The sequence below is a fragment of the Stenella coeruleoalba genome (assembly GCF_951394435.1).
Source record: "Stenella coeruleoalba genome assembly, chromosome: 17".
NCBI classification, from domain to species: domain Eukaryota; kingdom Metazoa; phylum Chordata; class Mammalia; order Artiodactyla; family Delphinidae; genus Stenella; species Stenella coeruleoalba.
In genome coordinates, this window is record NC_137163.1 from 73,248,633 (window position 1) to 73,267,416 (window position 18,784).

An 18,784-nucleotide genomic window follows, 5' to 3' on the forward strand; every position below is an offset into this window, starting at 1 on the left:
GTAGTGAAGCTCTGTTCTATGAAGTCTTTTTTCAGTCATGTGTGTGTATGAATGTGTATATGTGTGTGTGTGAGTGTATCCTGCATCACAGTTCAAAATGTATTTCTTATTACATTTTATAGTAAAAAAAAAAAGGGGGTTCTCAACTTGCAGGTGATGATTTTGATTTGGTAGAACATAGAGCAATATGCCACTAAAAGCATATCAGTCTCTGGAGGGAGCGCAATAGGTATGTGCGTTTATTTATTATTTTTGGCTGCGTTGGGTCTTTGTTGCTGCGTGGGCTTTCTCTAGTTGCAGCGAGCAGGGGCTACTCTTCGTTGCGGTGCGCGGGCTTCCGCTTGTGGTGGCTTCTCTTGTTGCAGAGCACGCAGGCGCGCAGGCTCAGTAGTTGTGGCTCACGGGCTCTAGAGCGCAGACTCAGTAGTTGTGGTGTGCAGGCTTAGTTGCTCCGCGGCATGTGGGATCTTCCTGGACCAGGGATTGAATACATGTCCTCTGCATTGGCAGGCAGATTCTTAACCACTGCGCCACCAGGGAAGTCCCGGTATGTGTGATTTTGTTATTTTATTTTATTAAGTATAGTTGATTTACAGTATTATGTGATACAGTTATACAAATATATACATTCTTTTTTATACTCTTTTCTATTATGGATTATCACAGGACACTGAATATAGTTCCCTGTGCTATACAGTAGGACCTTGTTGTTTTGTATGTGTGTTTTCAAAGTTCCTGATTAAAACATACCTGCCCTGCTATTTCCCTAGTGTGCCTGCACGTGCGTGCACACACACACACACACACACACACACACACACTCTCTCTCTCTCTCTCTCTCTCCCCCCCACCCCACCCCGCTGTTCTTTTTTTTTTTTTAAATAAATTTATTTATTTATTTATCTATCTGTCTTTGGCTGCTTTGGGTCTTCGTTGCTGCGCACAGGCTTTCTCTAGTTGTGGCGAGCGGGGGCTACTCTTTGTTGCGGTGCACGGTCTTCTCACTGCGGTGGCTTCTCTTGTTGCGGAGCACGGGCTCTAGGCATGCGGGCTTCGGTAGTTGTGGCTCATGGGCCTAGTTGCTCTGCGACATGTGGGATCTTACCGGACCAGGTCTTGAACCTGTGTCCCCTGCATTGGCAGGTGGATTCTTAACCACTGCGCCACCAGGGAAGTGCCCCCACCCCCACCCCCCTCCGCTGTTCTTGAGAACAACAATATCTTATCCATCTGGATAGCCCCTTATTCCTGAAACAGTGCCTGGCGCTCAGGGGTACCCAATAAATGCTTATAATTGTCAAATGACAGAGCTTCGAAGGTTAAAAGGTGGAATCTATGTAGTTTTCTTTCACCATGCCCAGCACACACTTGGCACTTCATAAATCACTGGGTGTGATCGTGATGACTTATGGAAAACAAAAGTGCAATCATGAGACGCTGCGTGAATCAAAGGCACAGGTGTGATGAACAGCCGCAGAGCGGGGCCGGCCTTCACAACAGAACAAAGCTCTCTTTCCCCCTCAGTGCACTTCAACAAACCCATCCAAACCAGGAAACCTCAGGGACAGAGTGGCTGTCATCTCCCTAAGTAATAGAGCCTATCTCCTCTTAACCTTTGTGACCCTCAAAAACCAGTAAATTCCTTCTTTTATCTATCCCAAATCCTTTATATTACCCCCTAAGCCAATTTTCTGTTGTACTGTATTCAATGGGAATTGAAAACAGCTGGTCACCATCTGCTGTAGATTAATTCTTCATGTACTTGAAGCCTATAATTAGGTCATTCCTCAGCCTTCTCTTCTCCAGGCTAAATATCTTCTTTCTTTTAGCCCTTCCCCAAAGGTTTTATTTTCCAATTATTTAATTGTCTTCCTAGTGTTACTCTCAGCGTCAGGCTTTCTGTTCTCCATACACCTCAAGTGGAGAAGGCTGATTAGTGTGAAGGGTTATGGGTGTTGAAGGTCACCACTGCCACTTTGGAGGAGTCTTTTCTTCCGTGAGTTGTTTATTTTCAGAGGGCCATTTAGAAATGAACAGCAGCCTTTGACTGCCACAGTGAAATTGGAAACAGAGTAATCAGACGGTTGTGCTTTGCTTCCACCCTAATTCCAGATACACTGGACAGTCGCCTTGACTTTGCACCCCGAATCTGTGAGATGCCAGTGCAAACCTACGGGGAGTAATTTCACTCTGGATTACGGGTGCATCACTAGAACAGCATTTTGGAAGTGTCTTGGAAGCCTGGAAGGTCAGTGACAGCTGGAGACAGATTTTTAACTTTAAGCTCAGGAAACAAGCGTCTGGTAGAGAGAAGTGTTCTCCCTCTTAGGTCCAGGAAATATCCTGCATGTGGAATAACCCCGGTGTCCAGTCACCATTCTCCAAGGCAGTGGTTTTTACTTTTGTTCTTTCTGGAATTATATATATGCAACCCATTGCCTGGTATCCAGGTTTTTTAATGAAATACAGGAATGTTTTGTGGATCCATCAATTTTTGAAATGATTGAAATCATATCTTCACTTCTGGGGCTTTCTGCTCTGTCTCTCAAAAGTGTGTTGGACTTTTGGTTGGAAGAAGTTACCCTCTGCTTATCTGTCCTTAAAAGACTCCATCATTACTCAGAAATGATGGCCAGACTAGGTGATATTCTTCGCCTAACTCTATTGACTATCCCCTCCAGCTGCACGCACCATGACTAAGCCAGAAGCAGCCCCTAATGCATGGATTCTGGGATTTCATGTGCACAGTCCCTTCATGAGGTACATAGCATCACCCTCATTTTCACAGATGAGACAGATACAGAGAAATTGTTTTTAAATGTGTTTACGGTGGCTTAGGCAGCAGAGCTGGGATTTGGATCCAGGTCTGGTTGGTCTCTAGTGTCATCATGGCCGCCTCTGCATGCTTGTTAAACTGCAGACATCAGGATCCCATGCTCAGATTCTGAGTTAGGAGATGGGGCCCAGGTACCTGCCTTTTCAGTCAAATAACCCAGCAGAGCTGATGCAGGTAACCCAAGTCCCATGCATACAAAAACACTGTCTAACTTGGTCCCTGAATTAGAAAATTTAGGTCGCTGTTCCTCAAACTCTGTCATACATCTACCCAGGAGCTTGGTGAGAAGAGGTCTGGCTTCCACTCCGCAGCTACTGAGTCAGAAGCAAAGAAGGGTGGAGTACAGATGCTGTATTGTTTAGTTTTTAATATTTGTTTATTTATTTATTTATCTGTTTATTTGGTTGTGCCGGGTCTTAGTTGCAGCATGCGGGATCTCTAGTTGCAGCATGCAGACTCTCAGTTGCAGCACGTGGGATCTAGTTCCCTGACCGGGAATCGAACCCGGGCCCCCTGCGTTGGGAGCACGGAGTCTTAACTGCCCGACCGCCAGGGAAGTCCCTGGACGCTGTATTGTTAACGAGCAGCCTGGGGTATATTCTGGGTCACTCTGAAGTTTGGAAACCACTGGTGTGAGTCTTCCTGCCAGAGGTATCTTATGCCCAGCACTTCTAGGTGCTTTTGTGGGAGATGGAGGCTGGTAGGGTGGAAGATGGGATGGTATGGGCTTAGAGCTCTTGGCTTCCTGAATGTGGAAGGAGCTCTTGGCTAAGGAAACAGTGGGGAGATCACCCCTGAGAAAGCCTGCTTCCTTACCTCCTACAGAAGAAACTTTAACCCTAAGGATGAAAAGCCAAGTGTTGCATTTGATATCAGAAGTCCAGCGAAGGGATAACCATCCGTTATGATGTCGTAGCAGGTAGTGTTGCCTTGGCAACATAGCAGGAGACTTACCGAGGAGATAGAAGAACAGATGGGCAGGTGTCATTCCTCGGAGAACACAGGGGTGACAGAGGTTTACTAAAATGAGCAACGTAAAAAAATACTTGGCACCCTGAGAAAACCAGTCATAGAAGATGAAAGCTTAGAAGATTTGTTTTATGAATATATTTTAAATCTACAAAATAATGTTTTAACAGCAGCGTCAGAAGAATCCTCACAGACGTCTGAGAAATCTTCGTTCTATGGACCCTCCTTTGCAAGCAGCTTTCTAGTAAGTCACATTCTGTACCATATGCTAGTAATATTCTGTGTGAGGGAAAATGAGGCGAGGGTTTGCACTTAAAAGCCAAAGCTACACAAGGATAATTAAACTGTCACTGGATGACCTGAAGAGAATTGATTGAATTCAGCACAGCAATTTCTTGAGTCAGTATGTATCAGGTAAATAGATGGAAATAAGTTTGAAGGTTCATGCACACTCGTATTTAAATTTCCGTATTATAATATTTATAGGCGATATTTAAAAATGGATCTAATTTTAATTCCCTAGATGAATTGTGACTCCTATTTATTTTTTACTTTGAACCAAGGAAAGGTTATTACTTGACACTTCAACATCTATACTCCATCAATTCCTCAAATGCATGATAACCTAATGAAGATTATCGGGGGAGGACCCTCTCTACTTCAGTAATTCAACTTCACTAGTTCCTTAAGTACACAATTACTAAATTTAAATCATTTAAAAGGAAACATATGCAATCTATAAAAATGTTTATCCTATCACTTGATAGAGATCAAGCAGGTTTTCTGCCAAGTTAGGCAGTAAACAGATGCTGACCTTATCAGATAGGGCATGGAAATTCCTCACATTTTTCTTGGTTGAACTGGTCTGTGAGCTCTAAGGATGGGAAAAAGAATGACACCTTATGCACGTGAATGAATCCCCTCTGGATACTCCTTGGGATACCCTGAGAGACTGGATCCTTCCTATAGACAGGAGTATTCCCAGTTCTTGTTGGGCTGCTTCCCAGATCCTGTGCAATCCTACCCTTTCTCCTCCTGACTCCCTGTAATTTACCTATTCTAACGTCTCCTTTTGCTTCAGAGCCTGGTAAATGGTAAATGGAACACCTTCCGATCAGAGCATCTCTCTGCCTTTCTTTGGAGGCATCTGATTTTTCCTTATTCCCCTGTCGTCTCATAACCGCTCTGGGTCCCTGTGTTCCACTCTGCGTCACAGATGACATCTTCAGTCTTCCCAGGATGAATTTCCCACACTGCTTCCTCCTGTGAGAAGTGGAGCCCCTGAAATCCAATTCTGAAGCAGGCAAATTTGCTCAGGGCATCGATGGAGAGCTGAACTAAGCTCATGGCTGTGTGGGACCCACGCTGTTTATTCCTGGTCACCAAAATCCCACCCTTTCCTATGTCAGCACTAAGGAAGGTAGTTGTGGGGAAAATTGAGACCCGCTTTTACAGTGTGACCAAGTGAGAAAGTTATGGAATAACCTCAGTATATACTTGCCACTTAGGGGTTTTCCTGGAGGTCAAGTGGTTAAGACTTTGCCTTCCAATGCAGGGGGTGCAGGTTCGATCCCTGGTCGGGGAGTTAAGATCCCACATGCCTCATGGCCAAAAAACCAAAACATAAAACAGAAGCAATATTATAACAAATTCAATAAAGATTAAAAAAAAATCCACATCAAAAACAAAATCTTTAAAAAAACCCAACAAACACCTCCTACCTAGAACATAGAAAAAGGAGAAGAGCCATTGTTGGTGATAAGCCCAGAGCTCATGCCTTCTATTGCTGATAAATTACAGGATCCCAGAGTCTCGGGGTCACCTCATTGCTGGCAGTGGAGTCAGTTCTCTGGTTAGCGGATCTGGAAGTATCAGGTTCTGACTTCTGGGTGCCCTTGTCCAGTGCCTTTTCAGGGCCATTGGAGAGTTGCACATGGGATGAAGTGGGGTGTGCTCAAAGCAGTTCACTTTCTGTTGGTGCAAATACTTGGGCCTTGGGATTGCTTTAGAAAATGAGAAATTGTGGGCTCTCCTTCACTAGATCTGAGTTTCTCTGGTTTTTGTTTTTCTTTCCTATTTCTGGCAATGCAACTCCCTTAAATCATTATTTTAAATTCCAGGACTCCATTTGCTCATAACCACTGGCGGAAATCCTGTGTGTCTGTTTCCCAACATGGGGTCAGGTCATGCTCTCCCATGTCCCTGGCTTTCAACTGGAGAGACTACATTTTCTAGTGTCTTTGTTCCTGGAACAACTAAATAATCCGGAGGGAAAAGTTAGAAAAAAGCACATTCCTTGGGAGCAGTGCACAGCCCCCTAAAACTATTCCTCCCAACAGTCAGGGCTCTGGAAGATCAGTCCTGAGCACACGATGAGAACGTCATGAACAAACTTTGCTTTGGGTCAGTACTTGGATCTTGGGTCCTCCCTACCATGGGCAACCTAACTGGGCTGTTCTTTTGAAAAAAGGTGGGTATGTCATGCTTTGGGGTTGTCTCTCTCCTTCCTCATCCCTCCCTACTTCCCTCTTTAAGTTGCTTTCTCTTTTAAAGATTTACTGCGTACCTATTATGTGTTGAGTGCAGTGCTCTGTGTTGGGAATAGAATGGTGTACACAGACAGACACTGTTCAGTCCAGTGCGGGGAGAGTCAAGGCATCACGTATTATCGTTGTGAAAAGTGCTGTGATGGGGAGGTGTACAGCGCGCTATCGTAGAGCAGAGCAGGGATGCCTAATCTGGACATGGGAGGGTCAGAGAAGCCCTTCAGTAACTTTACAATTGAGATCTGAACAGTGAATAGGAGTTAATCGCGGAAATTTAGACTTGGTGATGATGGTGATGAATGGGAAGTAAAAAGAATTTAGGCAGCAAATGTCTAACAGATGTCAGCCATGTCGCCCTTCTGCTAAGATCTGGTTAGGATGGACTCCAATGCCCATCTCACATTCTGCAGAAGTTCAAAGTTGGCCTCAAGATCTCTGAGACTGGTTTTTGGGTTTGTGTCTCTTATCCCTGGCAAACTTTGCCCTTTCCTTAATTGCTACAAAAATCTACTCACACAAAGAAGTTAGTCGTGGACTTAACTTTCTTCAGCATTTAGGGGTCACACTTCTTGGCCAGGTTAAGCAGAATAAGAAATCAGAGACTTTGTTTTGAAATGTCCTTTGCTTGCACGACCTCAGGGGCTTCCTCCCTTCTCCTTCACCCTTGAATGGCCCAATCCTGCACCCTGCTCTTGTTCTCCTCTCTTCCCTCCCCTTTCATTTGTCTTTACTACCTCCTCTCAGGACAAACCCGCAAAATTCCTCTCACTGTTCATCTGCTCAGGGTCTTATCTTTTACTAGTGGTTTCTTGAAAATGCAACCCCTTGACGCTGATGGTGGGAAATCCAAGCACAAAGATTGACTGTAGAGGAGAAATATTGAGTCATGAGTTTTCTTGCTCTCCCAGGATCATTCCATAAATATTCTCAGGCATAGGGATGGTTGTAATATAAGCTACCCACTTACATAGATCACTTCTATTACTGCTGCTACCGCTGCTGCTACTGCTATATCAATAGTACAGTTACCACGACTACGGCTCTTCCTTCCTCCTCCTGTTTCTGCTGCTCCTTATTGAGTACTTACTGGATGAAGCTCCTTACATCTGTCATTGTGTCTCATCATCACAACACCATTAATCAGGTATTATCCCCATTTTACAGTTAAGGAAATTAAGGCTTAAAGAGTTTAAGTAGCTTAAAGTCACTCAGCCAGCAAAGGGTGGTGACAGCCAGTCTTGAAGCCATACATTGAATCATTATAATAGCACGGTCGCTGTTACAAAGCCCCTTTCCATGTTTCTTGGCTTTCATTATAATATAGGTCAGGTGTGTGCCTTTGTGTATAGTGGTTAACAGTGCCATTCATACTGTAACACAGTCTGTGACTGAAAATATGCACATTAGTTGAATAAAATGGAAAAGTATCTTCACATCTGTAATGAAAATCAATGAGAAAATATATTTGAAAATTCAGTTCTCTTTTCAGAGATGTTAGCAATATACACAAATACAACAAGAGAGTAAGGCGCACTTGCCACACTGAACTGTGTTCTGTTTCAGTTTCCTACAGGATTTCACAGTCGCACTTATGGGTGTGATTTCACACTGAAATATTTGCATAAGAGAAAGCTTGTGATTAACTGCATATTGCTTGAGTGTTCATCTGTGAACATGATGAATCTCTGTTTTTACTTATTCCTTGCTTTTCAGTAAAACAATCAAAATCCTGACAAATATCTAATATATTTGAGGACCACAGCTACAAATTTCTGCATTAGTACTTCTCTCCCTTCCTATCTCCAAATGGGTGACTCAGAATCACTCCCAATAAACTTTTCCAAAATGTTACCTGTGAACTGTGGTTCAAAATGCTTCACACATTCCCATAGCACTCTGCTTTTAAGTGTCTAAAAATATGGAATTGAAATACAAGATTTTCATGCTTTAGTGAGATTTATAATCAGAAAACTAGTGTCTGCATTTTGGCTTCAACATCTACCAGGTCGGTGACTTACCAGCCTCAAATTCCTTTTCTGTCGGATGGGGTTGTTTAAAAATATGGAGGTCTAGGGACTTCCCTGGTGGTCCAGTGGTTAAGACTCCGTGCTTCCAATGCAGGGGGCCTGGGTTTGATCCCTGGTCAGGGAGCTAGATCCTGCATGCCGTAACTAAGACCCAGAAACCCAGAACAGCCAAATAAATAAACACGTATTAAAAAAATATGGAGGTCTAGGGAAATATGCGAGTTTCTAGAAGCATACGGTAGGGAGTGGGCAAAATCGTTGAAAGTGATCAAAAGGTATAAACTTCCAGTTATAAAATAAACAAGTCCAGGAGATGTGATGTACAGCTTGATGATAATAGTTAATGATACTGTATTTACATTTAAAAGTTGCTCAGAGAGAAGATCTTAAAAGTTCTCATCACAAGAAAAAAACCTTTGTAACTCTGAGGGGTGATGGTTGTGTTGATCATTTAGCAATATCGAACCATTATGTTGTACACTTGAAACCAAGATAATGTTTTATATCAATTATATCTCAATAAAAATTACATTACAAAATTTTAAAATGTATATAGAAAAAAGAAAGACTATTATGACATCACTTTTGGTAGGTTAGACATCTGGCGAGTTTCTTAATCAAAAAAATTATTCGTAAAACTATAGTGTATCCGTATTAAAGAAAGGAAAAGAAATACTGAGATCTGGGGAAAGAATAAGCATTTCCTGAATACCACATATCAGAAACCCCTCCGTTAAGTCCTTCACATCTGCAATGACATTTAATTCCCATGACACTCCTCTATGGTAAATAACATTATCCTTTACTTACAGACCAAGAGGCAAAGGCTAGGGAAGTCCAGACATGCAGGGACCCACTAACAGGCAGGATCAGTGGCAAAGAGCATCCAGACAACTTCTTACTAGGAGAAGGAAGCCCATGCAGCTGAACTTTGTTTCGAAATCTTCTGTTTCCTAGTTCTTCTATGACCAAGTTCGTCTTCAGCACACAGCCACGTCCACCGCTGGACGGTGTCCGGCGAAGCCTTCCCTGTGGTCCTTGTCTGAGTCCCCTCCTCCTCTGGGCTTGCAGATGAGGACAGGTCCCTCCCACGAATCCTCTTCCGTTCTCGTTAGTCCACATTTGTTATCTGTCGGTGCACACTTGGGGTTGTGTGTTTGCGTCCCTCCCCTCTGAGTCTCATCCTCGGGCAGCCTTCTTTCTGGTCTGGGGCTTCTTCCTTTTTTCTGAGATGGCTGTTCAGGATCACTATCTTCTTAAAACACGGAAAAGCAAACATACGATATGAAAATACTCCATCTTTCTTTGTGTAGAAAGAAAAGTATGACACTTCTGCCTAACTCTAAGTTGGTAAATTTATCTTTCCAACTATTTCCTTCTCCCTCTGGGTATATTACAAAGTATTTCAACTTGGACCCTTTGAAAATTGAATTAATTATTTTCTTCCTGGAGTCTCCAAGCACCTTCTTCTGGGGTCCCGCACCTCATTCCCCCCTTTCCCTTCTCTTTCCCTCCTTTCCACCTTTTATCCCTCTCCTTCCCCCATCCTATCACTTACTTCCTTTACTTTGGCTCCACATCACCCAAGCCAGAAGCACAAGAAGCATCCTCAATGCCTGTCTTCTTCATATTCCACGGGTACCATGTCCTATTTATAGTAGCTCCTAATTGATCCATCTTCACTTCCTTAAAAATAGGAAATCAGGAACTTCTCTGGCAGTCCAGTGGTTAAGAATCTGCCTTCCACTGCAGGGGGCACAGATTCGATCCCTCGTCAGGGAACTAAGATCCCACAGGCCACAGGACATATTTGCCACATGCCGCAACTACTGAGCCCGCACGCTGTGGAGCTCGTGCCACAACTGGAGAGAAGCCTGCACACCGCATCGAAGATCCCACATGCCGCATCTAAGACCAAACGCAGCCAAATAAATAAATAATTAATTAATTTTAAAAAAATAGGTGCTTTTGATGAGATAAAGTAGGAAGTACACAGGATCACCTATGAAGCATTGTTGCAAAAAAAGTAAAAGGAGAAAAGGACATTTAATCTAAATCTGATTAAATCTTCAGATCTAGCTACAGTTTACAGGAAATTCAGGAGATAGAGGAACATGTTAACTGATACCATATGGATGCAATCAGCAGAATCCAGCAAGTGAGAAATTCTGTAGGTTTCTCCAACAAGTAAGTGGAATAAAAATAGCACAACAGAAAGAGTAGGGAGGGACTTCCCTGGTGGCGCAGTGGTTAAGAATCCACCTGCCAATGCAGGGGACACTGGTTTGATCCCTGGTCTGGGAAGATCCCACATGCCGCACAGCAACTAAGCCCATGTGCCACAACTACTGAGCCTGCGCTCTAGAGCCCGCGAGCCACAACTACTGAAGCCCGTGCACCTAGAGCCCGTGCTACGCTACAAGAGAAGCCACCGCAATGAGAAGCCCGAGCACCGCAACAAAGAGTAGGCCCCACTCGCCACAACTAGAGAAAGCCCGCATGCAGCAATGAAGATCCAATGCAGCCAAAAAAAAAAAAAAGTAGGGAAATCGTGATGGTATAAAGAGACATAAAAGACATCAATTGAATGCAATGTGTGTGTCTTTTATTGGATCCTGATTTGAACAAGTACGTGTATGAAAAAAGTTTTGAGACATTTAGGGAAAAATTGAAAATATATTGAGTATTAAATGATATTGAGACATTAATATTAACTTTATTATTTGAGATAATGATTTTGTGGTTTATGTTTTAAAAAGACCTTATGTGTTAGTTTGTTGGTGTTACATTCTGAAGTATTGATAGATAAAGCAATATGTTTAGCACTTATTTTGTGTTATATACAAAATACACAGTTTTTAAAGCATTTTTACATACAATAACTCATTTAATCTGTATAGTAACCTTACTAGGTAGGTATTATTATTATCCCCATTTTACAGACTGGGCAACTGAGGCACAGAGCAGTTAAGTAACATGCCCAGGGTCTTGCCAGCCGGTAAGTGGTGGATTCAAATATATCACAAGAGTTTCTTGTTTCCTGTTGTCTCCCAGACTTTGTTCACACGCTCACATATTTCCATAGCTGTAGTTGTAATACACTTAAAATCAGATACTCAGACTTATGTTTATTAGCATATTCTAAACATTTCCCCCAAATTTTACACAGACCTAAATGTTACAATTTTAAATGACTGTATCACATTCTACTGAACATAACTCAGCATCACAGTCAGTTTGATTGTCTCTCTTTGGAAATTTAGGTTGTTTTCAAGTTTTTCTGTTACAAGTAATACTAGAATGATTGTGTTAATGCATGTAGCCTTTTATTTCTTTAATTTTTTTTTTTTACTTAGGATAAAAACCTTAACATCAGACTAGTTGTAAAAGAATGTAAATGGTTCATCATTCTTGATGTGTAATGAAATCAAGAAAAGCTGTGTAAATATGTACCATTAATAGCATAAGAATCTTGTTTTCTTCCCAACTGTACTTAAATTTTGCTGGGTATTCTTGCTTACTTTTCAATATGTATGTAGTAAGGAGTTCCCTGGTGGCCTAGTGGTTAGGATTTGGGCTTTCACTGCTGTGGCCCAGGTTCAATCCCTGGATGGGAAACTGAGATCCCACAAGCCACATGGTGTGACCCCCAAAATTTAAAAATAATAGGTATATAGTAGAATTTCTCTTTTTTCATTTTCACTTATTTATTAGGAATTTTGGATAATTTTTAATAAAATGTTTCTTTCCCTTTTTAACTGCTGTATTTGCTGCAAATATCTTTCTAATCTATTGTTTCTTTACAATTTTAATTTTAATAGTTACCCTCAAAGAAATTAAAAACCTTTTTATGGGTCAAAATGGTTTGTCTCTTCAGCTATAATATCTCCTGTTTCTTGGCTTTTAGAATGTCAGCATTCTAATACAAATATTGTGGGTTATTTGTTTATGGGCAGAGGGCTATTTGATTTTTGGTACACATGGATTAAATTGCTAAGAATCGGGGCTTCCCTGGTGGCGCAGTGGTTGGGAGTCCGCCTGCCGATGCAGGGGACACGGGTTCGTGCCCCGGTCTGGGAGGATTCCATGTGCCATGGAGCGGCTGGGCCTGTGAGCCATGGCTGCTGAGCCTGCGCATCCGGAGCCTGTGCTCCACAATGGGAAAGGCCACAGCAGTGAGAGGCCCATGTACCGCAAAAAAAAAAAAATTTGCTAAGAATCAGTAAAAGTCCCAGAAGTTACCTAAGCAGAGCTCTGAAGGATAGTTGGAGTGTCATGGAAAGCTGTGCAGATAGCTGTCTTCCTCACCACATCTACACCATGCTGTAGCAGTTCACAATTTAATGCCCACTGCTACTGAATTTATTTACAGTTCGAAGACCTGGAATCCTTCCCTGCAACACAGATCTGGCCCAAGACAGCAATTCCTCCAGTTTTATAGGCTACAAAGCTATTTGGAGGAGTATTTGAGGTGAACGGGCACGTGCACATCTAATACTGTTATTTGTCTAGGTCTGTACAATGGCATGTGACAATGTTGGGATATTATTAAGGAAGGTTGGTTGTGTCAATGCCCACGTGTCTCCTAAATTGGCATTTACCATCTATAGATTCCACACTATCCCAGATCAGGTTCTCAGCTTTAAAGCTTCAAACATTTAACATTTTAAGCACACTTGGTATGAATCCAGCCCTCAGGGGCCGACTCCCATTAACTCAGGTGACAGAAGACTGAGGTATACATCGAAGTGCCAGTATTATTTTGCGGTGGCAACTCTGAGCATCCCTTTGGCGGAGAGATTTAGGCCGGTATGACAAGCATATGCTCTCTCTCCTGGCAGCTCTCCTTGGGGAGTAAAATTATACTCAGGAGATTCCCTAGTGAATACAGAATCAGAGCAAAGAGAAGGAGTTGTGTGATTTAGATAATTAATCACATTGGGTTTCAGGTCCACTGATCGTAGGGCTGGGGTCTGTGGGTCGCTCCACCCGCCCCCTTCATCAGCGCTTGTGCGGGTACCACCCCCTGGTGGATCTTCATGTTTCCTGAATCTGTGTGTAAGGCTGACCATGCTTTCAAGTTCACTCTTTCTTCTGATAGGGTTCAGTATAATTGACTGATTCTCTTGATTGCCTGATTCCCATCACACAGCAAGTCGGCCTTCCTATGGTAGTTCTTGAGTCCTTCTGGACTGGCGTTTTGGGTGTTCTGACCACCTTTCAACAGTCTCTTGGGTTAACCAGATGACTAACCTCTTACATGAAACGTAGACTCACCAGCTTAGCTCTTTGGGGACAACTTTCTTCCATGTTCCTGGGGGGTGGTCACTTTGTGTTACCTGCTTTGGCTCTCTACATTGTGGTCCAGGGAAAGTGAGGAGTTTTGGTCTCTTTGTCCTTCAATCCCTGGCATCTCCTTGTTGCCCCTTCTAGGGAATTTTCCTCGTTCAGACAGTTGGTCTTCTCCTTTCTTTGCAAATGTCAGGCCGTGCAAACTTGGGGCTTGGTTTTCTTCCTTCAAAAGTCACTCGTGATCCCTCCTGAGCTAACACGCAAGGCCCAGACTGATCTGCGGGGCCACCCGGGCCTCCAACTGCTTCATCTCAGCTGGGGTTTCCTGACTGTCCTCACACCCGCCCTCCGCTGCTGCCCTCTCCCGGGCTCCCCTCCCTCTTCTCTCACCTGGTCCTGGTTCCTGGCCTCATGCCTGGCTCACCAAGCCCAGGCGAGCTCTGCCAGCTGCTTGGTGATGGATGACACTCAGGGACACGCTGGCAGTCTGGCCACGTCCCAGGACAGTCTTTGTTAAAACCAACAGAATAAAATGTGCCTGAATAATGTACTACTTTGGGGAAAAATTTTAAGATGTTTAAAAGTATGTTAAGAATAGTAAATTTCACAGTATTTCCCAATGCCCGGCACAATGGCTTGGGCTAATAAAAAAAGAACAAAAGAGCAGAAGTGAATCGTTTTCTCGTTACGAAGATATATCAAATGTCGTTAACTGTTCATGAACACCATGCCAAAACAATAGCATTTTTGTTATCAGAACTGTTGATTAATCAGGAATTTATAAAACTTAGCAAATGTTGTGCTTGTAAAAGTTCACCTTCAAACTGATTCTATCACTTTGTGGGCAAGGACACAGCACTGGCTAGAGCCAGGTTGTATAGAATTCACATCTTCTTGTTCTGAGTTTAAGGCTCTTTCCATTATAATTGATGACACAGAACCATCTCCTTCAGTGAACCGCACCCCAAAGGCAAATGTGTCGACGGGTAGAGGTGAGCAGCTGGCTTAGAGCTCAGCCCGAACTGGGATCCAGTCCTGGCTCTGCTGGTGCCAAGCTGAGGGGCCTTGGGCAAGTTAATTCAGCATTCTGAGTATCAATGATTTTCCAGCTGAGAAGCTGAAATAATAATAAAAGCAAATAATGAGAATTATTACCATATAATAAAGTGGTAATAATGCACATGAAGTACACAAAGAGATGAGTCAAATAATAGCTTTTATTACATATATATGTATCACGTCATTACGTAGCCACTGGGTCATCAGTCTAATCAGTGGAGACAGAAAAACTGGATGGTCAAGGCTTGTGAGGATGCATAAGAATTCTCTGTTCATAGAACAGCGTGTTATCACATTAGCCTGGTGGTTCTCATGGAAGCTTTTGGTTGGAACATCATTTTGCTGGTACTGAATTATATATTTCATAGTTATTTGCTCCAATGGTGTTCTATTTGAATTCCTGAAAAGAAAATGAGGAGCTTGAAAACTAAGTTGGAAAAATAAGTAATTAGATTGAGTGTAGGTCATGGTGAACCTGTTTTTTGAAAATGTCCCCTTTTTGAGAATACAAACAAATCCTGTATCTGTATAGGACTTTGAGTCTATGAAGTACTTCATATCTATGAGCTCATCACATCCTCATGATACTTTATGAAATAGTGTGTTATTTACATTTTCATACATGAAGAAATTGAGCCTCAATTTATTTTTATTAGAGTCCCATCTAGAATTCTAATTTCCGGACTTCCCTTCCACGTGGTCACCAGCCCTGGAGAAATGATGCCTGTATGTGACTAATGAAAGGTAGGCTTCTGACAAACATGTGCTTTTCTTGCCAAGTGCCTTCTTCATCAGGCTGTTACATGTCGTGGTTGACAACTACAGTGACAAACACTAAGAGAACGCCTCTTCTGTGTCTGAGACCGTGTCAGTGTTTTTTTTCCTTATTTTTTTGTGGTACGCGGGCCTCTCACTGTTGTGGCCTCTCCCGTTGCGGAGCACAGGCTCCGGACGCGCAGGCTCAGTGGCCATGGCTCACGGGCCCAGCCGCTCCGCGGCATGTGGGATCTCCCCAGACCAGGGCACGAACCCGTGTCCCCTGCATCAGCAGACGGACTCTCAACCACTGTGCCACCAGGGAAGCCCCCGTGTCAGTGTTTTTATGTGTGTGTGCCAGGCATTGCTTATTTGCTCTTAGACCCAGTGTCACCCTTTTTCTCTGCTCTGTATCTCCAGGAATTACCTTTCCCAGGCCACCCTGTCTTCTGACCTCTCCCTCCTCCAGGCAAGGAGACTACAGGGTGGTGAAGGCCTTTCTCCCCGTTCCCATCTGCCTTGTGTGGGCTCTCCACATCCAGCTAGTTCTCTGTGGTGTTAATTCTCCTGCCCCACCATGGTCCTAGCTCCTGCTAGGGACCCTGACGCCTGGACTCTGTACAACTACCACCTTCCTTTGACCTGCCGGCAGCCAGTCTCAGGATGAGCTCTTTATTCTGTTTGGTTCCTCTTAGCTCTTCCATCCCCTGTGGAATCAAACCCCTGCCTTGAATCCTGTCTGTGTGAAAGACCTGGAGTGGTTTTGTTTCATGACCAGTCCATGCAGCTACAGCATGATATTTACATCTGACTTTGACAGCATTCCTGGGAGGAGGTAATACTATTATCTCCATTTACAGACAAGGAAATTGTGGCTCGAAAGACGCAAGTGATGCGGCCAGTCTCATATAGTCCACAAATGGGAGCTCTGGGGCTCCAGTCCAGCACTCCCCCGAGGACAGGTGACTCTGACTGAGTGCATTCCAGTGTCAGGCCTTGGGACCTGAGGGTGCCTATATGCACCGTCCCTTGTGGCCCTCACAGCCTCCCCGGTTATGGATGAGCCCCGAGAGTTCAGAGATGTTAGCTCGCCAAAGGTGCAAAGCTGGTAAGCAGCAGAGAAGAGATTCAAACCAGATCTTTTCTGACTCCAAGCTTGTTTTCTTTCTACTCCTACAAGCGCTTCCCAAAAGGTAGTGTGTATCACAGCTGCAGCGGTGTGGTGTGGTTGAGATATAAATTCCTAGTCCCTAACCCCCCGAAATTCCAGTTCAGTAGCTTTGAGAAGGGGCTCAGGAACAGGCACTTTGCACATCTGCCCTAAGTGATGCTGAGGCAGAGGGTGTGCGAACGGCATGGGGCCAACCTCAACCTCCATGCCTCCCGCCACCCACCTGTGACACCCATGTAGCCTCTGCATCCTCTCCCCACCTGCCTCAGTTTCCTTGTCTGTAAAGTGAAAAGTTGGACTGGATAATCTCCAAGGTGATCCTAGGTCTCTGCTGAGTCCCCTGTGCTGCCAAGGGGACCACTGCTGTGCCACTGAGCCCTCCCAGGGCACAGCTGAGGGCTGGGGGTCTGGGGTTTCTGATGGATCCCCCAGGCTGTGAGATCCGACAGGAGCCCTGTGGCTTAAGAGTAAAGGGAAGCCCTGTTTATCAGTTTGCAGTAGTTGGCAAACTGGCATTTAAAAAAGGAAGTGAATTGTGGGGTGCGGGTTTTAATTCAGGGAGATACTCGAAGAACTCAGTGTTTGCTCTGAGAGGTCATTAAATAAGTTTTGTTCCCACACTCTCTGGAAAAATGATGCTTCATTAAAATGGCAACATGAGGTGTAGAGAAAACGGTGAAATTGGGAACCCTGAAAAGACACATTCACTAGGTTCCACTTAAAATGTAAAAGGAGTGTAAAGAAAACAAATGGACATTTTCTTGAGGCAGCTGAGCGATACAAAACACAGGCATCTTTGTCTCCTTCTTGAAAACTTCCACAATGGGTTCTCCTTTCTTCCTCTTGACCAATCTCTACTTCTAAGAGGTGTTGAGTTTCCGCCAAACTTTCTGCTCCGCTCGCATCAAAGGCTGCCGTGTCGTGAATAGTCAGCTCTCACCTACCGATCCTCACCTGCCGACTCCTGCCCAGCGCACTTAGGTCATTCACCATAATTAGCTCATAGACAGAATTTCCGGGCGGGGTCCGGGAGCATCAGTCACAGGGATGAAGGGGAGGTCGGTGCGTGGGAACCGCGGGAGGTGCCGGGCGCAGAGCGCGCAGTGGTCCCTACGACCCAGTCGCCGCAGATCTGCCCGCGCGATGCTGCGATGCTGCCTCGGTTCCCCTCCGGCCACATCTGTGCTCGACAGACAGGTCGTGTTCGTTTCCACACAGCCTCAGAGGTGCAGAATACCCCATGGGGGGAGGCAGGCGAAGTTTCTGTTCCTGCTGTCTCATGCCCTCTCTACCTGGTTTCCAAATGCGTCTGGCTTCCAGGTTGGGGTTTTCTTCGTACCGTTAGCGGTTCTGCGCTTGGGGGTGGGGATGGAGTTGGGGGTTGGCGTGTTTAACAACTAATGGTACGAGCGAGACTTGGCTTCTGCTTTGGGCCCCGCTGCTTTCTCCTTAAAGCCCTGATTGCTCGTGTTTAATTGTTTCATCTATAACATGAAGATGATAGTTCAGAATTATTAGCTAATAATGAATAAGAGCGAGGTCAGAACACTTTGAAAATACAAAATAACTTTACGTATGACATCCTCGGTTGCTGTTTACTAATATCCTTTACCGGGAGTCTGGGGTCTTGTTGGTGCAAGTGCCCCAGGCGGCCTCTTCCCCCGAAAGCTGGTTCCTGCTCTCTGACGCTGCAGAAAGCGCTGGGGCCTGCGAAACTGTGAGTTCAGCGCTAACCTAAGTCTGGTCGTTTTTGATGCCTGTATACTGTGTGCCTGTTCTCTGGGACCACCTCTCAGCACCACCTTGCCCAGCAGCTGAGTGTCCTGCCGTGCATAGGGCAGGAGGAGGGCTGGACTCCAGCTCAGGCCGAGGGCCTGCTCCCGGGGGCTGTGTGCCGCTGCGCCTGGGGCACTTCCAGATCCTGCAGCGCAGAGAGGTTTTCCTGGGGGAAGGGAGGGCACTTTGACACTAGAGAAAGCAAGTGGCCCAAACCTAGTGAAGTCTAAAGCAGCATCAGGTCTATGCTGTCCCCTGGTGGTCGTATGTTGTACTACAGCCAGCTCTCGGAGTCTGTGAAGTTACAATGAGCTCTTCTTTTTCTATCCTGCAGTATGGAAGTCCAGAGACT

At 44.4% G+C, this 18,784-nt stretch overlaps 1 long non-coding RNA gene across 4 annotated transcripts in view; it reads left to right on the forward strand.

The window, feature by feature from the left end:
* Nucleotides 1–18,784, forward strand: part of LOC307175885 — a 97,369-nt gene that overhangs the window by 31,970 nt on the left and 46,615 nt on the right. For 3 of the 4 annotated variants that reach the window (XR_013824526.1, XR_013824527.1, XR_013824528.1), the window contains exons 3-4: nt 2,113–2,248; nt 3,976–4,049. This is a non-coding gene — a long non-coding RNA (uncharacterized lncRNA). Of the gene's footprint in view, nt 1–2,112; nt 2,249–3,975; nt 4,050–15,385; nt 15,474–18,784 lie in introns of all 4 variants that reach the window. The other variant, XR_013824529.1, reaches the window with a different exon arrangement.